The sequence below is a fragment of the Microcaecilia unicolor genome, chromosome 3 (assembly GCF_901765095.1).
Source record: "Microcaecilia unicolor chromosome 3, aMicUni1.1, whole genome shotgun sequence".
Taxonomy (NCBI): domain Eukaryota; kingdom Metazoa; phylum Chordata; class Amphibia; order Gymnophiona; family Siphonopidae; genus Microcaecilia; species Microcaecilia unicolor.
In genome coordinates, this window is record NC_044033.1 from 243,572,103 (window position 1) to 243,596,782 (window position 24,680).

Here is a 24,680-nt window from a genome sequence, read left to right on the forward strand (position 1 = left end):
CAGGCAGCATACAGGAGGACGGAGAGCAGCGCGCTGGGCAGGAAAGAGGGGGCTCTTTCCTGCCCCGACGTCACTAGACCACCAAGGAAGATCGCTTGACGTGAGTATGGAGAAATGGTGACAGGGCAGGGGGGAGGGCGATCCCGAACTCGGACAAGACGCACCGGAGCAACTAGGTTTTAGAGGAGGGAAAAAGGAAAATGTATTTTTTCCTATTTCCCTCCTCTAAAACCTAGGTGCGTCTTATGGTCCGGTGCGTCTTATAGTCCGAAAAATACGGTACCTATCAGACTGCTGCTACGTGTATTTTTCACGTAAGATCTTGGGCAACAACAAATATGTTGAAATTAAATGCTGATAAAACTAAGACCCTGTGGTTCAGCAATACTTTGGAAAGTGTCCCTGAGTCAAATCCTGTTGTTCAGTCATCATACTCTCTTTTGGAACATAATATATATATATCAATGGATTCATCCTAATTATTTCCTGTGGTTAAGTCATCTAGGTTCTTAGGAATTATTTTTGATACCACTTTGTCTTTTGTATTGCAAAGTAATAATGTAGTAAAGAAAATATTCTACAAATTAACCTCTTGTTTACTAAGCTGCGCAGCAAAGCCGACACAGCTCATTCAAAGTGAGTGGGCTGTGTTGGCATTAGCGCATGGCATAAGAGAGTTAAGATCAGTGCGTTCCTATTTTTATAGGAAACACTTCACTTTGATGGTCCAGGCGTATATATTATAGCAGCTGGACTATACTTCAGTTTATGTGGGACTGCCCCAGAAGCAATTACATCGATTACAGCTGCTATAAAATATGGCTGTGTCACAGAATGCCTAGCCACCCACCTGGGGCTACCCAGCAGCCCACTAAGAGGGTCTATCCCCAGCACAGCTAAAGTCCGCCTGCACCTGCTGCTTGTGCTCTACACTAGCACCCTCCTCCCACCGACTGGGTCCCAACCGCCTCTGGGTGAGTCTCCACTCTCAAATTAGCCCCGGTGATTTCTAGGTTACTGGGGCCACACTCCCAGTGGTCCCACAGTTCCCAGAAAGCACCCACAGACCCAACACACAAACCACCAGGATTCTTAGTCAGTCCAGTCAAGCAGAGTCAATAAACTAAATAAGGTTTATTGTCACAGAACTTGAACAGAGAAACAGAAAAAGTGCAATCCGCAAACAGTAACATGTAACTGAAATATTAAGGATAAAACTATCTAAACATTTGTTTACTATCTAAATAGTACCTGGGGAGTTCAGGACATATAGCTGCTCCCAGGTTATCAACTATAACTGTTAAGAGGGCCTTAGCAAAAATATCTTTCTCTCTCTCCTCCCTGGTTAAGAGTGGAGACAAAGTCAGTACATACCAGATGAATTCAAACTCTAGGGCCAATCAGCGCCCAGAGCAACAAGTTTTAAAAATACACTGCTGACTGCACTTCCAAAAGGCTTAAACAAAGAAAACAGCCTTTTTTTCCTGCACCAGCTTTAACATAAACATGCACCACCTGCTGGCCAATAGAAGAAATACATTTCAGGAAATATTTAATACAGTTTACAGGCTTAAAACCCCACTGTTTCGTTACAGGGTGCCATGTTGATTTTCGGACATCAAAAATATGATAGAGTGACACCTCTATTGATTGAGTTACATTGGCTGCTGGTCAGGGCCAGGATCATCTAGAAGTTAATGTGCATGGTTTGGGCTTTGTTTATCTATATGATTTGTTGAATTAAGGATAATAATCTTCTTATATATCCAACCGCTAAACATGTTACTTCTATTTTTTATTTTAATTCTCTTTATTAAATTTTTCATTTTACATTCATATAATCAACCAGTCAAGGCAAGGATTTGGTAGAAAAAGGAGGACGCAGGAATGTAATGCAGATGATGTCACGCTTCACACAAAACACTGGATAGTGAGCCCTTGGACCACTGCCGAGGGACAGCAGTGGCAGGAGGAACACTCACCCCACACCAGCACAGGCAGAGCTGAGGTACCCGGATTTGGCAAGGTCTCTTAGGCAGGCAGCAAGACGAAGCAGAAGTCAGGTCCAGACAAAAGTTCAAAAGGCAGGCGGCAAACAAAAGCAAAGTCAGGTCCAGGCGGCAAGCAAAAGCAAAGTCAGGTCCAGGCAGAAGTCTCTATACAGGCGGCAAGCAAAAGCAGTAGTCCGGTCCAGACAAAAGTTCAAAAGGCAGGCAGCGAGCAAAAGCAAAGTCAGATCCAGGCAAAAGTTCCAAAGGCAGGTGGCAAGCAAAGTCTAAGTCCAAGTCCAGGCCCAGGCAAAGTTCCAAAAGCAGAATACTGAGGGTAGCAAAGGGAGCGCAGCAACAAACACTCGCAGAAGAAACAACTCTGAAGACCTCTGTTGCAAGGCAAACTAGGGAAGCTTCCAGGAGGTTAATAAAGGCCAACAGCCAGGGAGCACACCAGGTACGGAAACAGCTCAGTTCCTAAAAAAATCTCAAGACCAACTGGCAGGCTAGAAAATCCGGACTGGACCGGCATGACTTCTGCAACCGGGAAAGTCACAGACAGTCCATTGCACCCACCAGGCCTGACCACTAGGGGGCGAGCTGAATGAGAGCATGCCACCGAGGCAGAGACATAACAGATGAAGAGTATGGGATAGTAACTCAAGAGACTGTAAAGGAAATCAGAACCCGAGGGGGGAGACTGGGCTCCCCGAGGGGTGGTACAGGGAAATCATTATGTGGCCATCACTTTTTCTACCTGTTTGAAAGCTTTAAGGTCGTCAGACACAATCACCCCCAAGTCCCACTCTTCCTTCGCACACTGAAGCACCACACCCCCTATACTGTACTGTTCCCTCGGACTTTTGCGACCCAAGTGCATGACTTTGCATTTTTTGGGATTAAACCTTAGTTGCCAAATATCGGTCCATTCCTCCAGCTTCGCTAGGTCCTTCCTCATGTCATTCACACCCTCCAGGGTGTCCACCCTGTTGCAGAGTTTAGTATCATCCGCAAAGAGACAAACCTTACCAGACAGCCCTTCCGCAATATCGTTCACAAAAACGTTAAAAAGAGCCAGCCCTAGGACCGATCCCTGCGGTACTCCACTGACGACCTCCTTTTCTTCAGAGTAAGATCCATTCATCACCACCCTCTGACTCCTACCATTCAACCAATTTTTTACCCAATCCGTTACTCTAGGTCTCGCACCGAGGGCACTCAATTTATTTATCAGTCGCCTGTGCGGAACCGTGTCAAAGGCTTTGCGGAAATCCAAGTATACCACATCAAGTGCCCCCCCCACATCCAATTGTTTGGTCATCCAGTCGAAGAAGAGAGTCCGCTTATTTGCCTTTGCTTCCTCAATTCTATGGAGTCTGAATTTCAATTAATGTTGTCTGTGTATATCTGAAACTGTTATATGCTTTAATTGCAAAAAATTGTGTCTAGCTGATGCTATCCGTAGATAATCCAGCTATTAATTTACTGACTGTTAATGACCTTTATCTGTGTTACTAATACTAACCCTCACCAAGAAATTAATTGGTATATAATGTTAACTGGCATCATTTAACACTGTCTTCATCCTGGAGTTTGAATTTGAATTACTGCTTCTATGTATATCTAAAACTGTTATATGCTTAATTGAAGACAATTTGTGTTTAGTAGTTGCTATCTAGAGATAGTCCTGCTATCAATCTACTACATTTCACAACACCATTAATAATCTTAAATTGTGTTACAAATTCTGCCCTCACCAGGAAATTAATTTGGTGCTATAGTCACTATCTCTTTTTATAGTTTATATTGTTATGCTGATGATTGTGCTTATCTAAAACTGTTATTATACACTTTATGCAGATAGCTGGGTTAAGTTGATGCTTCTTTTCAGGCTATTAACTTACTGCATTCTAAACTAATCACAAAGTCTGTTTTTCCAAAATGATTTTCCTAAAAATTCTAATCATTATTCATTCACTTGCTCTTATTCATGCAGCTTCCAAAACCTTACCTTTGGATATCAATATTATTCCAGTGCTTCATTACCACAAAAGGACACCCAAAATAATTTCTTCATCACGGACTGTTAATAACCATAAAGACCCTTCAACACTCAACCAATCACCACTAATAACAGTTGCTGTCTCAAATAAAGCAAAAGATAACTTAACAAACTTCACAACATCAAAAACGCTCAAAATTACTAAAACCAAAGTAAAAAACACTAGTCAAATCATAAATATTCGCCCGTCATCTCACGAAACTGATCCTTACCTACCTCTTCGTGTGGGGTATATTAATGCTAGATCAGTGGTAAGTAAAGTTGAAATTATCACTGACTGGATCAAGTCTGACAATCTAGACCTACTCTTCATCACTGAAACATGGATTCTAAGAACCCCATCATACTTGGCCTCTGCCCTCCTGGATATAAAATCCTACATTGGCCTAGAAAAGAGAAAATTGGAGGAGGCCATAGCATTAATTCTTAGATCTAACTTCTCATCTGAACTCATCTCTGAAAGCTCTACCCCGGAACTTGAAATTGCTTCAATAAAACTTCACTGCCCCACACTCTGCGATCACTTAACTTGCATTCTATTTTACAGACCCCCTCATAACTGGACTTATAACCATGCTACCTTTATGGACTTTATATCCAACTCATGTATCAACAATCCTAATATAATCTTACTAGGTGACCTGAACCTACATCTAGAAGACTCCAAGTCAACCCACACCCGAGAATGTATGGATCTTCTTGACCTATGCGACCTTGTTATACCTCCATTACAACCTACCCACATCAAGGGTCATTCACTAGATGTTATTTCTTATAAGTTCTCTACCAACCTTAACTTTATTATATCTAATACTGATTGGTCTCCCACACCTTGGTCCGACCATTACAAAGCTTTCCTAACCTTACAATGGCGCAAAAAGGGCAAGTCCAGATCACATGACCCTAAAACAATCTTCACCAGAGGACGGATTGATAATACTAAATTCTGGCAACATATCTATGCTAATAACTGGTTGATACAACCTAACTCAGACCTCTTCTTACTATATGGGATAATAGATGCAAAATGATTCTGGATGAAATTGCTCCTCTGCACCCCAAGACTTTACGTAAATGTAACCCTTCTCCATGGTTTAATGACTTACTGAAAAACTTGAAGTTACAAACCAGAAAACTTGAAAAAACATGGAGCAAATCAAAGGATAACGCTAACTTTAATGTATGGAAACAGTCACAAAGGATCTACAAATACGCAATCAAGAGCGCCAAAAGAAACTATTAAACACAAAAAATTACTAACTCCGGTGCAGACACAAAAAAACAATTTCAAATTATAAAAACTCTACTTAACACAGACCCAGTAACAACTTCACCTTCAAGCCGCCCTTCTGCTGACCAGTTAGCTAATTACTTCAATGACAAAATTATTAATCTTCGTAATTCGATTTCCAAAGACAAAATCACTGTTGACACCTTTCTTGATGAACTGGACCCTGGATTTGAAGAAGTACCAGCTGTCAGATATTGGACTAACTTTGCCCCCCTTACCAATGAAGAAGTTACTATAAAGCGAATGCTACATACCTGTAGAAGGTATTCTCCGAGGACAGCAGGCTGATTGTTCTCACTGATGGGTGACGTCCACGGCAGCCCCTCCAATCGGAATCTTCACTAGCAAAGGCCTTTGCTAGTCCTCGCGCGCCGGTGCGCACCGCGCATGCGCGGCCGTCTTCCCGCCCGAAACCGGCTTGGCCGGCCAGTCTCATATGTAGCAAAACAAAGAGAAGGGAAGACACAACTCCAAAGGGGAGGCGGGCGGGTTTGTGAGAACAATCAGCCTGCTGTCCTCGGAGAATACCTTCTACAGGTATGTAGCATTCGCTTTCTCCGAGGACAAGCAGGCTGCTTGTTCTCACTGATGGGGTATCCCTAGCCCCCAGGCTCACTCAAAACAACAACCATGGTCAATTGGGCCTCGCAACGGCGAGGACATAACTGAGATTGACCTAAAAAATTTACCAACTAACTGAGAGTGCAGCCTGGAACAGAACAAACAGGGCCCTCGGGGGGTGAAGTTGGATCCTAAAGCCCAAACAGGTTCTGAAGAACTGACTGCCCGAACCGACTGTCGTGTCGGGTATCCTGCTGCAGGCAGTAATGAGATGTGAATGTGTGGACAGATGACCACGTCGCAGCTTTGCAAATTTCTTCAATAGAGGCTGACTTCAAGTGGGCTACCGACGCTGCCATGGCTCTAACATTATGAGCCGTGACATGACCCTCAAGAGTCAGCCCAGCCTGGGCGTAAGTGAAGGAAATGCAATCTGCTAGCCAATTGGATATGGTGCGTTTCCCCACAGCCACTCCCCTCCTATTGGGATCAAAAGAAACAAACAATTGGGCGGACTGCCTGTTGGGCTGTGTCCGCTCCAGATAGAAGGCCAATGCTCTCTTGCAGTCCAATGTGTGCAGCTGACGTTCAGCAGGGCAGGAATGAGGACGGGGAAAGAATGTTGGCAAGACAATTGACTGGTTCAGATGGAACTCCGACACGACCTTTGGCAAGAACTTAGGGTGAGTGCGGAGGACTACTCTGTTATGATGAAATTTGGTGTAAGGGGCCTGGGCTACCAGGGCCTGAAGCTCACTGACTCTACGAGCTGAAGTAACTGCCACCAAGAAAATGACCTTCCAGGTCAAGTACTTCAGATGGCAGGAATTCAGTGGCTCAAAAGGAGGTTTCATCAGCTGGGTGAGAACGACATTGAGATCCCATGACACTGTAGGAGGCTTGACAGGGGGCTTCGACAAAAGCAAACCTCTCATGAAGCGAACAACTAAAGGCTGTCCTGAGATCGGCTTACCTTCCACACGGTAATGGTATGCACTGATTGCACTAAGGTGAACCCTTACAGAGTTGGTCTTGAGACCAGACTCAGACAAGTGCAGAAGGTATTCAAGTAGGGTCTGTGTAGGACAAGAGCGAGGATCTAGGGCCTTGCTGTCACACCAGACGGCAAACCTCCTCCATAGAAAGAAGTAACTCCTCTTAGTGGAATCTTTCCTGGAAGCAAGCAAGATGCGGGAGACACCCTCTGACAGACCCAAAGAGGCAAAGTCTACGCTCTCAACATCCAGGCCGTGAGAGCCAGGGACCGGAGGTTGGGATGCAGAAGCGCCCCTTCGTCCTGTGTGATGAGGGTCGGAAAACACTCCAATCTCCAGGGTTCTTCGGAGGACAACTCCAGAAGAAGAGGGAACCAGATCTGACGCGGCCAAAAAGGAGCAATCAGAATCATGGTGCCTCGATCTTGCTTGAGTTTCAACAAAGTCTTCCCCACCAGAGGTATGGGAGGATAAGCATACAGCAGACCCTCCCCCCAATCCAGGAGGAAGGCATCCGATGCCAATCTGCCGTGGGCCTGAAGCCTGGAACAGAACTGAGGGACTTTGTGGTTGGCTCGAGATGCGAAGAGGTCTACCAAGGGGGTGCCCCACACCTGGAAGATCTGTCGCACTACCTTGGAATTGAGCGACCACTCGTGAGGTTGCATAATCCTGCTCAACCTGTCGGCCAGACTGTTGTTTACGCCTGCCAGATATGTGGCTTGGAGCACCATGCCGTGACGGCGAGCCCAGAGCCACATGCTGACGGCTTCCTGACACAGGGGGCGAGATCCGGTGCCCCCCTGCTTGTTGACGTAGTACATGGCAACCTGGTTGTCTGTCTGAATTTGGATAATTTGGTGGGACAGCCGATCTCTGAAAGCCTTCAGAGCGTTCCAGATCGCTCGTAACTCCAGAAGATTGATCTGCAGATCGCGTTCCTGGAGGGACCAGCTTCCTTGGGTGTGAAGCCCATCGACATGAGCTCCCCACCCCAGGAGAGATGCATCCGTGGTCAGCACTTTTTGAGGCTGAGGAATTTGGAAGGGACGTCCCAGAGTCAAATTGGACCAAATCGTCCACCAATACAGGGATTCGAAAAAACTCGTGGACAGGTGGATTACGTCTTCTAGATCCCCAGCAGCGTGGAACCACTGGGAAGCTAGGGTCCATTGAGCAGATCTCATGTGAAGGCGGGCCATGGGAGTCACATGGACTGTGGAGGCCATGTGGCCTAGCAATCTCAACATCTGCCGAGCTGTGATCTGCTGGGACGCTCGCACCCGCGAGACGAGGGACAACAAGTTGTTGGCTCTCGTCTCTGGGAGATAGGCGTGAGCTGTCCGAGAATCCAGCAGAGCTCCTATGAATTCGAGTCTCTGCACTGGGAGAAGATGGGACTTTGGATAATTTATCACAAACCCCAGTAGCTCCAGGAGGCGAATAGTCATCTGCATGGACTGCAGTGCTCCTGCCTCGGATGTGTTCTTCACCAGCCAATCGTCGAGATATGGGAACACGTGCACTCCCAGCCTGCGAAGCGCCGCTGCTACTACAGCCAGGCACTTTGTGAACACCCTGGGCGCAGAGGCGAGCCCAAAGGGTAGCACACAGTACTGGAAGTGACATGTGCCCAGCTGAAATCGCAGATACTGTCTGTGAGCTGGCAGTATCGGGATGTGTGTGTAGGCATCCTTCAAGTCCAGAGAGCATAGCCAATCGTTTTCCTGAATCATGGGAAGGAGGGTGCCCAGGGAAAGCATCCTGAACTTTTCTTTGACCAGATATTTGTTCAGGGCCCTTAGGTCTAGGATGGGACGCATCCCCCCTGTTTTCTTTTCCACAAGGAAGTACCTGGAATAGAATCCCAGCCCTTCTTGCCCGGATGGCACGGGCTCGACCGCATTGGCGCTGAGAAGGGCGGAGAGTTCCTCTGCAAGTACCTGCTTGTGCTGGAAGCTGTAAGACTGAGCTCCCGGTGGACAATTTGGAGGTTTTGAGGCCAAATTGAGGGTGTATCCTTGCCGGACAATTTGGAGAACCCACTGATCGGAGGTTATGAGAGGCCACCTTTGGTGAAAAGCTTTCAACCTCCCTCCGACTGGCAGGTCGCCCGGCACTGACACTTGGATGGCGGCTATGCTCTGCTGGAGCCAGTCAAAAGCTCGTCCCTTGCTTTTGCTGGGGAGCCGAGGGGCCTTGCTGAGGCGCACGCTGCTGACGAGAGCGAGCGCGCTGGGGCTTAGCCTGGGCCGCAGGCTGTCGGGAAGGAGGATTGTACCTACGCTTGCCAGAAGAGTAGGGAACAGTCTTCCTTCCCCCAAAAAATCTTCTACCTGTAGAGGTAGAGGCTGAAGGCTGCCGGCGGGAGAACTTGTCGAATGCGGTGTCCCGCTGGTGGAGGTGCTCTACCACCTGTTCGACTTTTTCTCCAAAAATGTTATCCGCACGGCAAGGCGAGTCCGCAATCCGCTGCTGGATTCTATTCTCCAGGTCGGAGGCACGCAGCCATGAGAGCCTGCGCATCACCACACCTTGAGCAGCGGCCCTGGACGCAACATCAAAGGTGTCATACACCCCTCTGGCCAGGAATTTTCTGCACGCCTTCAGCTGCCTGACCACCTCCTGAAATGGCTTGGCTTGCTCAGGGGGGAGCGCATCAACCAAGCCCGCCAACTGCCGCACATTGTTCCGCATGTGTATGCTCGTGTAGAGCTGGTTTTGGCCACGAGCATAGAAGAATGGTAGGCCTTCCTCCCAAAGGAGTCTAAGGTTCTAGAGTCCTTGCCCGGGGGCGCCGAAGCATGCTCCCTAGAACTCTTAGCCTTCTTTAGGGCCAGATCCACAACTCCAGAATCATGAGGCAACTGAGTGCGCATCAGATCTGGGTCCCCATGGATCCGGTACTGGGACTCGATCTTCTTGGGGATGTGGGGATTAGTTAAAGGCTTGGTCCAGTTCGCAAGTAATGTCTTTTTTAGGACATGGTGCAAGGGAACAGTGGACGCTTCCTTAGGTGGAGAAGGATAGTCCAGGAGCTCAAACATTTCAGCCCTGGGCTCGTCCTCCACAACCACCGGGAAGGGGATGGGCGTAGACATCTCCCGGACAAAGGAAGCAAAAGACAGACTCTCAGGAGGGGAAAGCTGTCTTTCAGGAGAGGGAGTGGGATCGGAAGGAAGACCCTCAGACTCCTTGTCAGAGAAATATCTGGGGTCTTCTTCCTCCTCCCACGAGGCCTCACCCTCGGTGTCAGACACAAGTTCACGGACCTGTGTCTGCAACCGTGCCCGACTCGACTCCGTGGAGCCACGTCCACGATGGGGGCGTCGAGAGGTAGACTCCCTCGCCCGCATCGGCGAAGCTCCCTCCGCCGACGTAGTCGGGGAACCCTCCTGGGAGGCGACGGCAGCCGGTACCGCACGCGGCACCGACGCCGGGGACCTCACCTCGGGCGATGGGCCAGCCGGCGCCACGCTCGACGGTACCGGTGGCGCAAGCACCGCCGGTACCGGAGGGGTAGGGCGCAGTAGCTCTCCCAGAATCTCTGGGAGAACGGCCCGGAGGCTCTCGTTCAGAGCGGCTGCAGAGAAAGGCATGGAGGTCGATGCAGGCGTCGACGTCAGAACCTGTTCCGGGCGTGGAGGCTGTTCCGGGCTGTCCAGAGTGGAGCGCATCGACACCTCCTGAACAGAGGGTGAGCGGTCCTCTCGGCGTCGATGCCTGCTGGGTGCCGACTCCTTCGGCGACCCAGAGCTCTAGGTACCGACATGGGAAGGGGACCGGTGACGATGCTTCTTCGACTTCTTGGGACGAAGCATGTCACCGGAGCTTCCCGGTACCGACGAGGAGGACGTAGAATCCAGCCTTCGCTTCCTCGGGGCCGAAACCGAAGAAGGTCGGTCTCGGGGGGGCTGTACCGCAGGAGCCCTCAGGGTAGGGGGAGACCCACCCGAAGGCTCACCGCCACCAGCAGGGGAATGGACAGCCCTCACCTGCACTCCAGACGAAGCACCACCGTCCGACGACATCAGCAGACGAGGTCCCGGTACCACCGACGTCGATGCAGCTGTCTGATGTCTCGGTGCCGATGCAGAGGGCCGATGCCTCGATGCACTCGATGTACTGGCCGCCGAGGTTGAAGGTCTGGACGCTGAAGACGTCGATGCACTCGATACCCCCGGTGCCGATGCCGACGAAGAGCCCGAGAACAAAATGTTCCACTGGGCTAACCTTGCTACCTGAGTCCGCCTTTGTAAAAGGGAACACAGACTACAGGCCTGAGGGCGGTGCCCAGCCCCCAGACACTGAAGACACGACGCGTGCCTGTCAGTGAGCGAGATTTCCCGGGCGCACTGGGTGCACTTCTTGAAGCCGCTGGAAGGCTTCGATGTCATGGGCGGAAAAATCACGCCGGCGAAATTGAAAGACGAAATGGCGAAATTTGGCACAGAAAAAAGGGAAATTTCGACCGGGGCCTAAGTAAGGCCTACCCCGACGACGAAAGAAAACTTAACGGGGCGAAAAAACTCGAAGTAGAGGAAGGAAAAACCAAAAGTGGTTAATCCAAATAATTTCTGGAATTTCTCACAGAAAGTAGTCGAAAACGACGCGCGAGGTCAACTTTTCGGGGCACGAACGGTAAAACACAACCGTACTGAGCGCGGAGAAAAGAAGACTGGCCGGCCAAGCCGGATTCGGGCGGGAAGACGGCCGCGCATGCGCGGTGCGCACCGGCGCGCGAGGACTAGCAAAGGCCTTTGCTAGTGAAGATTCCGATTGGAGGGGCTGCCGTGGACGTCACCCATCAGTGAGAACAAGCAGCCTGCTTGTCCTCGGAGAACCATCTCTACACTCTCCAGATCTTATTGCCAACTTGATCCTTGTCCCAACTATCTTTTGAAGGACGCCCCTAATACTACTACTACTACTACTTAACATTTCTAAGCGCTACTACTAGGCTTTATATCTGATCTCACCGCCCACTTGAACTTCCTGCTCCATCGAGGCTCCTTCCCCACCAGACATGGCAATATTTTACTCACACCCATACCCAAAAACCTGGGTAGCCAGCTTTGGAACGCCTTGCCAAGATCTATCCGATCAACCAATGACCATTTAACCTTTAGGAAAATGCTGAAGACCCATCTTTTCAAGACAGCTTATCCGCCTGACCCTAGTTAACTCTAAACTCTTCCTCCCAATCTTGGTCCTGATGATTATTATCCCTCTGACTATATTTCCCAATCTCCTTATGCCCTTATCTTTCCCTATCCATCCTTTGCCCTTTATCTTTTCCACTCCATCCTCCCTCTCCTTACCCTCCCTATCTCTTTCCTTTTGCTTACCCTTCCTTTGTTCCCCCTGACTTGCTCAACTCACTTTTCCTCAAAACCCCACTTTCACTATGTTTACTACAACTTATAATATTCTCCGTAAAGACTTGTGATTATAATTGTATTTACTATGTAAGCCGCATTGAGCCTGCAATGTGTGGGAAAGTGCGGGGAACAAATGTAATAAATAAATAAATATTGTCGCTATATATAAAAACTGGAATCCTGCTACTTTTAATTTTGTACCTAATTTATTTATTTATTACATTTGTATCCCGCACTTTCCCACTAAAAGCAGGCTAATGAAAACAAAGGGGGGTTGATTCTTAATGTGGAGGGGGAGTGAGTTCCAGACCTGGGGTTATCTGTTGGTGGGTTGACTTCCTCTTCATGTTCATCACGGGCCATCTCTTCTCCCTCTGACATGGGCTGGAGGCATCTTAATGCAAATTTATGCAGCAGGCCACTAAAATATATTTGGCGAGCCTTTTCTGGACTCCACCAGAGCAATCCAGGCAAAGAAAATAGTTTTTCAGATTCCCAAATGTCTTTTCTATAATTGATCAGGTACTGGGGTGAACCCTGCTGTACCGTTCCTCTACTGGATTCTGCGCTGCCAATATGGGGGGGGGGGGGGGGGGGGGTCATCAGCCACCTCTTTGTGGGTATTTCCCTGGCAAATGTGCTGCACCCTGTGGACAAGAGGAGAGAGACGAATTTCTTACCTGATCAGAAACCAGGACAGACATTTCCTTCTCGACTGAATTCTACAGCTGGAAAGATGAATCAGACAAGAGCAGACCGGGCTGATCCCCTGATATCTGAGAGATGTGATCCCTCCTCTCCCCTCTGCAGATCTGGGACTGGGATTTGCAGGGAAGATAGAAAGTTTAAGTTTTTCTTTTTATTCTGCTTTTCTGCTCTGCAACCCTGCAGACACACACCAAAGGCAGAAACACCAGCTGAGCATGCGCACACTCCGCACAGATCTTCACTCCCCTCCCCTTTGCAGACGTCACTCTAGGCTATCCCACCTCCTTAAGGACGGTGGCTTTCTAGACATAGCAGATAGATAACAGGTCCCACACAGGAACAGTTCCCAGATCTGTTCTCCTTGCGTGGAAAGTGCTACAGTGTCCCTAGAAAACCACCTTAAGGAGGTGGGATATTCCTGGGTGACCTCACAGGAAGGGGAGGGTCGAGACGAGCTTTGCCACCCACACCCATGCTCCCCTTTCTGTTCTTTAATCTTCAGGACAGAAAGGATTGCAAATTTGCAAGCAAAGATTCCCAATAAAAAAAAAGTAGAAACATTTGTGTCCTGCAACTGGAAATCCCTGCCAGACCCTTTTCTGCAGAGGAGGAACTTTGTCTGGGACCCTGAGGAATCAGCCCAGCCTCCTACTCTTTTCCTCTGAAATTTTGAACCTGGCTTCTGATGCCATCCCATATCCAACAGGAGCCAGTGAAAGACCTTAAGATAGAGGCTTTATACAGGACCTGCTGGAGGCTGTCTTCCTTTTTTATACAACAAAACTTTGGTACAGATACCAGGGGGGATGATTTACTTCTCGGATTTCTTGATGAGAACTAAAAAATCTGTATAAGAGCATGAAATGTCAGCTGCACGCTAGTCAATTATGCTCTACAGTGTGTAACCCCCTTTAGATAGTAGCTGATGTCACAAAGAAGACTGACATCTGCAAAGCCTCCATCTAGGAGGGCCATGAAAAGAAATGTCTGTCCCAGCAAATGTCCAAGGCTTAAGCTTACTCAAGTGGCAGGCTGTAGCTGTCTCTTCTCTCCAAACATTGCAGACAAATACTCAAACTCCATATATAGACACACACACACACACTTCATCATCAGAAGAGGAAACAAGTGGAACCTCCTCAGGGCTTCTACAAATACAATTTAAATGTCATTTTCCTATTGACAGGTTATTCAATTGTTAATCCTGATGTTATACTCAAGATTAAAAAAGAATATGAGAAATATTTTGCACAACACTGTGAATTGGAGGGAAAAGAAGACATGAATGACCCCACCAAGAGTAAGCAGCTGCTTTAGATTTAAAGGGCTTTGCATTTTCAGATCACAGTAGATGAATCACTGACATCAAACATTTAGGAGTCCTTTTACGAAGGTACTCTAATGAATTTAATGCACGCTAATGATTAGTGTTTGCTAAATGCTAAGAAGTTCATAGATATAAAATTGATATGCGATATCGGTTAATGCACCTTATTAAAAGGACCCTTCAAAGACTTAAAATCTATTTCCTAATATAATATTATCAGGTTCTTGCCGAATCCTTCTAGACGTGTTTTGTCATAACAGGCCTTCCGATTGGCACACCTGTTTTCTCAGTGAGTGTTAAACAAGAGGAAGATCTCCCCTCAGTGGATCATTCTGAATCAGAACTATCTGAACAGACTCTCCCTGCAATGAGTAAGTATAAAATTCCTCCTGCTTATCTTTACTGTGATCAGTCGGGATCATTTAGGAATTCATTGCTAGTGAGATAAAGGCATTATCCTTTCTCTTCCTCTCACTGTTTGTTCCCCTACTTTGATGAAATAGGCTTTTCCCAGAGACACAGGAGGCACCTGATGGAGGTGGGTATCCTAAATGTAATGGTGTTGAGAAATCTGTATTGTTGAAAGGGTTGATAGTTGTGAAGGGGCTTCTCCGTTGTTGAGGGAGGAACAGTTTAATGAACATGGTACACTTTGACTTAGCCGTGGATGTTTTTGTATTGCTACTGAAGTAGATCAAATCACAGTACATAATGCAACTTACAGTATTGCATTATATTAATTGACTGATTTGCCTGAACTTGCATGCAATGCCACTCATTGCATTAAACCATAAGAATAGCCATACAGGGTCATACTAATGGCCCATCTAGCCCAGTATCCTGCTTCCAGCAGTGGCCAAGCCAGGTCATAAGTACCTGGTAGAAACCCAAATAGGGCAACCTGAACTTACTGGGGACTACAGACCTCCATAGAATCATAATGATTTAGCTGATTTCCAGTTGGTGGTGTCTGGTCTATAGGAACCAGGTGAAGAACAGTCTGTGTTGAACTGATCACGCTCTGAAGTAACTTTGTAAATATCTTTGTCCTATAATAGGCTTCCACAATGTCAAGCCTGACATTTTAATCCAGTTTTAGCAAGAGGGATTCAGGACTGAGCCTCCAGGATGTGAGGAAAGAGGAAATCTGACCACAACAAGTACATGCGAGGAACTGCCTGAAACATCTGATGAAGCTTCGATTAAAGCTAATAATGAGGTGATACTGTTATGTATGTTTATTGTAAATCATCTAGAAGTATGTTGATAGGTGGGTGTAAATTTAATAAAATTAAATTAAATGAAAAATAATGAAACTCTGACATAGGGTGTCCTGTTTGCTGTTCTAGGCATTGGTCACATTCAAGGATGTCGCTGCTTATTTCTCGCAAGTGGACTGGGACATTCTGGGTGAATGGCACAAGGAGCTGTACAAGAAGGTCATCAAGGAGATACATGACATCCTCATGTCACGAGTTAAATAGCACACAAGCACATTATGGAATCAGTGGTGTAAAAATCACAGGAACTAGATACCATGGGCACCTGAAATTTAGAACCTGGCTTCAGTGAAAGAAAATGTTGCTCTGTGCTGTAACATAAAATGTGAACCTTAAAGCAGAGGCTTCTCAGAAGACCAGAGAGAGGATTTACCTCTCATATTTCTTCTAAGAACTGTGACTTCTGCATAAGGTCCTGACATATCAGGTGCACACTGGTTAACTGTATTGTACAATATGTTGCCCCTCTAAATAGAAACCAGAAGATTTGCACCTATGGAGGCTATGAAGAGAAATATCTATACCAGAAAAACTCTATGATATAATCTAATCAAGTGGCAGGCCACTGCTGCCTCTTCTCTCCAAGCTTTGTCAGACAAATACACATATCCCAACATATCTATACACACACCTCCATACACACATCACACACTGCTCCATCAGAACATGAAACAAATGGAACATCCCCAGGGATTCTACAAATGCATTTTATGAGGGAATAATACAGTGGGGGAAATAAGTATTTGATCCCTTGCTGATTTTGTAAGTTTGCCCACTGACAAAGACATGAGCAGCCCATAATTGAAGGGTAGGTTATTGGTAACAGTGAGAGATAGCACATCACAAATTAAATCCGGAAAATCACATTGTGGAAAGTATATGAATTTATTTGCATTCTGCAGAGGGAAATAAGTATTTGATCCCCCACCAACCAGTAAGAGATCTGGCCCCTACAGACCAGGTAGATGCTCCAAATCAACTCGTTACCTGCATGACAGACAGCTGTCGGCAATGGTCACCTGTATGAAAGACACCTGTCCACAGACTCAGTGAATCAGTCAGACTCTAACCTCTACAAAATGGCCAAGAGCAAGGAGCTGTCTAAGGATGTCAGGGACAAGATCATACACCTGCACAAGGCTGGAATGGGCTACAAAACCATCAGTAAGACGCTGGGCGAGAAGGAGACAACTGTTGGTGCCATAGTAAGAAAATGGAAGAAGTACAAAATGACTGTCAATCGACAAATATCTGGGGCTCCACGCAAAATCTCACCTCGTGGGGTATCCTTGATCATGAGGAAGGTTAGAAATCAGCCTACAACTACAAGGGGGGAACTTGTCAATGATCTCAAGGCAGCTGGGACCACTGTCACCACGAAAACCATTGGTAACACATTACGACATAACGGATTGCAATCCTGCAGTGCCCGCAAGGTCCCCCTGCTCCGGAAGGCACATGTGACGGCCCATCTGAAGTTTGCCAGTGAACACCTGGATGATGCCGAGAGTGATTGGGAGAAGGTGCTGTGGTCAGATGAGACAAAAATTGAGCTCTTTGGCATGAACTCAACTCGCCGTGTTTGGAGGAAGAGAAATGCTGCCTATGACCCAAAGAACACCGTCCCCACTGTCAAGCATGGAGGTGGAAATGTTATGTTTTGGGGGTGTTTCTCTGCTAAGGGCACAGGACTACTTCACCGCATCAATGGGAGAATGGATGGGGCCATGTACCGTACAATTCTGAGTGACAACCTCCTTCCCTCCGCCAGGGCCTTAAAAATGGGTAGTGGCTGGGTCTTCCAGCACGACAATGACCCAAAACATACAGCCAAGGCAACAAAGGAGTGGCTCAGGAAGAAGCACATTAGGGTCATGGAGTGGCCTAGCCAGTCACCAGACCTTAATCCCATTGAAAACTTATGGAGGGAGCTGAAGCTGCGAGTTGCCAAGCGACAGCCCAGAACTCTTAATGATTTAGAGATGATCTGCAAAGAGGAGTGGACCAAAATTCCTCCTGACATGTGTGCAAACCTCATCATCAACTACAGAAGACGTCTGACCGCTGTGCTTGCCAACAAGGGTTTTGCCACCAAGTATTAGGTCTTGTTTGCCAGAGGGATTAAATACTTATTTCCCTCTGCAGAATGCAAATAAATTCATATACTTTCCACAATGTGATTTTCCGGATTTAATTTGTGATGTGCTATCTCTCACTGTTACCAATAACCTACCCTTCAATTATGGGCTGCTCATGTCTTTGTCAGTGGGCAAACTTACAAAATCAGCAAGGGATCAAATACTTATTTCCCCCACTGTAGGTGAGGTTAAGGGAGTAAGGGTGTGAAGAAGTTGCTATAACTCGGAGGAGAGATGGCAATGCCCCAAAGAAATGAAAGCAAATCAGACAGAAGTTTCCACATCAGCAGCAGGGGCAATCAAGAGGATTAAGATGCATCTGAGTATAAATGGTATTGGCAGCATCAGTAGGTTCTAATGGTTCATACAGGGTCATAGCAAACCCTAAAGGATCTCTCTTGGTCAAAGCAGTTTCAATCAAACATTGTACTAAACCTCTGACACATGCTATAATGCAACAGCCAATGAGCACAAGCACAGCTATCACAATGATCAAAGTGGTAATTCCTGAAATAATAAAGTTTTTCCATTTACCAAAAACATTATCCATCCATCCTGTCCAGGATGTATCAACACCAGAATTTTCAGCAAGTTCCTCAGCCAAAGTAGTAAGTCCCTGTAAAGCGTTGGTGATAGTGCCATCAGGGGCAGTGTTGTTGGGAATGTTTGTGCAGCAATGGCCACCTAACATAGTACACACGCCCCCTTTCTCTGCCAACATGATATCGAGAACCATCCGGTTCTCCCAGGCCATGTGGCTGGTAGCATCCAGTTGTTCAGCAATGCCCTGTACAGCATCTCTAGTGTAGTTAATGAAATGCTGTTGATTGTAGAATATGTAGTTAATCCAGTCAACATTTTTGTTAATAGTAACCCTCCAGAATATGGATTCAAAAACTCTCCTCTACCTGCTCACCCTCCAAATTCTGCGCCTCAGCTCTTCCTCTCTCCGATCATCACCTGATCACCTTCACACTTCATCACCCTCCCCCTCAGTCCCGCCCAACACTAACCACTACTTTCAGGAATCTCCAGGCTGTCGACCCTCCCACCTTATCCTCTAGTATCTCTAATCTCCTCCCTTCCATCATGTCCTCCGAGTCTGTCGACAAGGCTGTCTCTGCTTACAACGCCACTCTCTCCTCTGCTTTGGACACTCTTGCACCATCCATCTCCCATCCCACAAGGCGTACTAATCCCCAGCCCTGGCTGACACCTTGCATCTAATACCTTCGCTCCTGCGCCCGATCTGCTGAACGCCTCTGGAGGAAATCTCGCACCCATACCGACTTCATTACAAATTCATGCTATCCTCCTTCCAGTCCTCCCTATTCCTTGCCAAACAGGACTATTACACCCAATTGACTAATTCTCTCTGCTCCAACCCTCATCGTCTCTTCGCCACCCTTAACTCCCTCTCAAAGTGCCCTCTGCTCCCACCCCCCCCCTCACTCTCTCCTCAATCACTGGCTGACTACTTCCGCGACAAGGTGCAGAAGATCAACCTCGAATTCACTACCAAGCCATCTCCTCCTCTTCACCCTTTAACCTACTCCCTCAACCAACCAACCCAGGCCTCCTTCTCATCTTTTCCTGATATCACCGAGGAGGAAACCACCCACCTTCTTTCCTCCTCGAAATGCACCACCTGTTCCTCTGATCCCATCCCCACTAAACACCATCTCTCCTACGGTCACCCCCCCATCTGTCATATCCTCAACCTCTCTCTCTCCACTGCAACTGTCCCTGACACCTTCAAGCATGCTGTAGTCACACCACTCCTCAAAAAACCATCACTAGACCCTACCTGTCCTTCCAACTACCGCCCCATCTCCCTCCTACCCTTCCTCTTCAAGATACTTGAACACGTCGTTCACAGCCGCTGCTTTGATTTTCTCTCCTCTCATGCCATCCTCGATCCACTTCAATCCGGTTTTTGCTCTCTATACTCGACAGAAATGGCACTCACTAAAGTCTGTAATGACCTGTTCCTTGCAAAATCCAAAGGTTACTACTCCATCCTCATCCTCCTCGACCTATCCGCCGCTTTTGACACTGTCAATCATAATCTACTCCTTGCCGCACTATCCTCATTTGGATTCCAGGGCTCTGTCCTCTCCTGGTTCTCCTCTTATCTCTCCCACCGTACCTTCAGAGTACATTCTCATGGATCTTCCTCTACCCCCATCCCACTCTCTGTTGGTGTTCCTCAGGGATCTGTCCTTGGACCCCTTCTTTTCTCAATCTACACCTCTTCCCTGGGCTCGCTGATCTCATCTCATGGTTTCCAATATCATCTTTATGCTGACAACACCCAGCTTTATCTCTCCACACCTGACATCACTGCGGAAACCCAGGCCAAAGTATCGGTCTGCTTATCCGACATTGCTGCCTGGATGTCGAACCGCCACCTGAAACTGAACATGGCCAAGACCAAACTCATTGTCTTTCCACCCAAACCCACTTTTCCTCTTCCTCCACTCTCTATTTCAATTGATAACACCCTCATCCTCCCCGTCTCATCTGCCCGCAACCTCAGAGTCATCTTCAACTCCTCCCTCTCCTTCTCTGCGCATATCCAGCAGACAGCCAAGACCTGTCGCTTCTTTTTCTATAACATCAGCAAAATTTGCCCTTTTCTCTCGGAGCACACCACCCGTACTCTCATCCACTCTCTCATTACCTCTCGCCTTGACTACTGCAACCTACTCCTCACTGGCCTCCCACTTAGCTATCTATCCCCCCTTCAATCCGTTCAGAACTCTGCTGCGCGTCTTATCTTCCGCCTAGTCGGAGAGGACGAAGAGGGAGGGCGGCGAGACGGCAAGCGAGAGGCTGCGCCGACTGTCCAATGTGGAGGAGGTGGGTGAGGGATCAGAGCGGGGGTCGGGGTCCACTCGGAAGAGGGGGGAGGGAAAGACCAGTGGGTCTGACTCCAGTGCATCCGTCATCCCTGTTCACTCACAACAAAGCAAGCAAACCTATGAGATGCTGTAGGATGTTTCATAGACAGGAGTGGAAGAGAGCACAGCAAGTCTACAGTAAGCAAGGAAGCCCATTGGTTAATATCTGTTTCCACTCCCCTACGCAGCCCTCATTGGCATACACTCAAAAACAAGCAAACCTAGAAGCTGCTGCTGCACATTGTCGTTTTAAAATTGTTGATAGTGCCTTAAAACGTCAAAGACAAAAGGAGGGGGGAGACAGACAGACCCTGCAACTGGGAGGGAGGGGGAGGGAGGGAAACAGGGAGGACCTTGCAACAGGGAAACAGGAAGAAAGGGAGGGCGGGAAGGAGGAGGGACCCTGCAACTGGGAAAAAGGGAGGGCAACTGGGAAAAAGGGAGGGGGGACCCTCCTGCAACTGGGAGACAGACTGGGGGGGGGGGATGATGACCCTGGAACTGGGAGGGAGGGTGGACCCTGGCACATACTCTCATTCTTACACACACACTCGCACCCAGTCTCTCTCTCTGTCACACACACACACACACACTCGCACATTCACTCTCACACACTCAAAATGAGGGCGGGACCAGAGCTGAACGAGGGAAGGGAAAGGAAGGCTCCCGAAGCGCCACCCAGCAGCTCACACGCTTTTCATGGCTGCTGCTACCTGCCGGCCGCTCCGACGTCAACGAGGTAACTTAAAATTCAGAGGGCGGGGGGACTGGAGCTTGGGCGGTCGGGGCGGGGCGACTTCAGGCGCGCCACGCAGTGCCCCTTGAGCGCGAGGCCCTATGTGGTCGCCTCGCCCTAAGATCGGCCCTGCTTTTAGGAAGCTATCCAACCCTTTTTAAAACCCTGCTAAGCTAACTGCTTTTATCATATTCTTTGGCAAAGAACTCCAGATTTAATTACAAGTTGAGTGAAGAAATATTTTCTCCGATTCGTGTTAAATTTACTACTTTATAGCTTCATTGCATACCCCCTAGTCAGTGGTGTGCTTGAGTCAGCTTACACCAGCTCGCGTGAGCCATTCATTAATTTTTTTAAGAATTCTGGGAGCAGGTTGTTAAAATAGGTCCTCTAACAACTGGCTCCCAAAATGTGGCTAGGGTGACTCGGGTGTCCTCTTGGCATCGTTGGCCTCTTCCCCCACTGTGGCTTGTGCTGTGTATCTTCTGTCTCTGGTCTCCACAGCCCTCCCTCCCCCCCATACAGCACCTCTCTGGCTATACTGTTGCTCTTTGTCCTCTCTCCCGCACCTTCTTTTTGCTGCAAATTTTTTTTAAAGCAATGCTGGCACAGATGGAACAGGCTGCTTCAGCCAATCCTGGGGGCCTTCCTTCAGCCAATCCCAGGGGCCTTCCTTCAGGGGGCGGGACAGGCTGAAGTAAGGCCTCTGCGATTGGCTGAATCAGCTTGCTCTAACCGAAGGGTGCCAGCACTGCTTAAAACAATTGAACTTGGCAGAACATGTTGCAAGGAGGTGCGAGTTGAGTGAGTTGCTTTATCCATCTTGTCATTCTTTATTTTTGGTAGGGAAACCCGTAGTTTCAAAACAAGATGGACGTCCAGCTTTCATTTTGAAAACACCATCAGAGACGTCCAAATCCTTAAATTTGGACGTCCCTAGACATGGACGTTTCTGACTTTTGGTGATTTTCGAAACCAAAGACGTTCATGTCAAAAACAGCCAAATGCAAACCATTTGGTCGTGGGAGGAGCCAGCATTTGTAGTGCATTGGTCCCCCTGACATGCCAGGACACCAACTGGGCACACTAGGGGGCACTGCAGTGGACTTCAGAAATTGCTTCCAGGAACATAGCTCCCTTACCTTGTGTGCTAAGCCCCCCCAACCCCCCCCCCCCCCACCCACAGCTGTACACCACTACCATAGCCCTTATGGGTGAAGGGGGGCACTTATATATGGGTACAGTGGGTTTGTGGTGGGTTTTGGAGAGCTCTCTGTTTCCTCCACAAATGTAACGGGGGTGGGGGGGGGGGGGCTGAGTCTGCCTGTCTGAAGTGCACTGCACCCACTAAAACTGTTTTCCCCAGAGTTCCGGGTATGACTCCTAAAGTTTTCCTCAGAAATATTTTCTCAATTATTACTTTAAAAGGAGTGAAGCCTGTGAAAACTGGGATTACTTTAATCAGTGGGATTTGAATTAGAGACTTAAGTATATGTATTGTTAAATAACTTCTGGTTTTTAAAAGAGAAAGAATGTAATCAGATGTATTATTTCTAACTAATATTGGAGAATAAGTATGTTTTCAATGAAATGATTTGACTATACACCGTATTGGCCTTGAAGAAGCCAACCAGATGATCAATGTGGAATAATGAATTAGAAGAGTAATATCTGGGGATAATCAGGTTAATACCACTTTTTTTCTGTTTACTGTTTAATTGATCTCCTTGTCTTGTTTCACTCTCCCTATTTAGTGGTCTAAGGAAGAGAATAGAATTACCTGACTGAAATAATTCCTATTTATTACTTTCTCTGTATTTCCAGCAAGTTGTTTTATCACTTGTAAAAAATTTAAATGGTTATAAATAAAAAATTTATAAAACTGATCCAGGGACCTGCCATGGACCTGAGTATGACATCTGAGGCTGGCATGAAATATTTTGAAAAGATGTTTTTTGAAGGTGGGAGGGTATTAGTGACCACTGGGGGAGTAACAGGAGGTCATCCCCGATTCCCTCCAGTGGTCATCTGGTCATTTTGGGCACCTTTTTGTGCCTTATTCATAAAAAACACACACCCAGGTGAAAACGTCCAAGTGTTCGTCAGGGATGTCCTTGATTTTTTTGATTATGGGTCAAAGACGTCCAAGTGTTAGGTACGCCCAAGTCCCTCCTTCGATACACCTCTGACACGCCCCCTTGAAATTTGGACGTCCTTGTGACGGACTGCAGTTGGAGATGTCCAAAATCAGGTTTCGATTATACCGATTTGGACGTTTCTGGGAGAAGTACGTCCATCTTCTGATTTATGTCGATAAATGGACGTCCTTCACTTTCGAAAATAAGCCTCAAAGTCAATGAACAATTTTGTCATTTTACACAATATATGTATATAAATATTTTTTGGCAAATTATGGACATTATTCAGCTTTGTTTACTTCAATTTTGTCAGTTTTTATCACCAGCACTATAAGCTCGATGCTGGGTTGCCTCATTTTTTGGAATATTTGAGGCCCTTTTACTAAGCTGCATAGGCGCCTGCATGTACCCAACAGCCGTCAATTTGGAGTTAGCACCTGGCTACCATGTGGCCGAGCAGTAATTTTACTTTTTGCGCGTGTCCGATATACGCACCGTAAAATTTTTTTTATTTCCTGCCGCGTGGTGGAAACGAGGCGGTAAACATCAATCTACACGCGTAGATGATTACTGCACAGTTACCCCATGAGACTTTACTGCTAAGTCAATGGGTGGCGGTAAGCTCTCAGACCCAAAATGAATGCGCGCAAATTTTTATTTTGCCACACGTCTATTTTTGGCAAAAATAAAAAGTCCTTTTTTATAGGTGCCCAAAACACGCACCTACGCCAGCGCAGCACATTTTTCAGGGTAAAATTATGTATCATACCTGATAATTTTCTTTCCATTAATCATAGCTGATCAATCCATAGACTGGTGGATTGTGTCCATCTACCAGCAGGTGGAGATAGAGAGCAAAGCTTTTGCCTCCCTATATGTGGTCATGTGCTGCCGGAAACTCCTCAGTATGTCGATATCAAAGCTCCATCCGCAGGACTCAGCACTTAGAGAATTACACCCACAAAGGGACACTCTGCCCAGCTCACCACCGCCGAAACGGGGGAGGGGAATTAACCCAGCTCATCCCCACACAAGTGGGGGAGGGGAATCCGTCCAGCTCATCCCCGCGGAGCGGGGGAGGGACACCACCCCGCCGATGCAGGGGGATCTGGCTTATCCTGCAACCGCAACCGCGGGAGGAGCTGACTGACCCTAACACCGCCGAAGCG

General features: G+C 47.4%; 1 protein-coding gene across 1 annotated transcript in view; it reads right to left on the reverse strand.

The window, feature by feature from the left end:
- The window catches only part of LOC115464537 (zinc finger protein 845-like), a 924,208-nt gene that overhangs the window by 17,714 nt on the left and 881,814 nt on the right, over window positions 1–24,680 (reverse strand). The window lies entirely within an intron of this gene.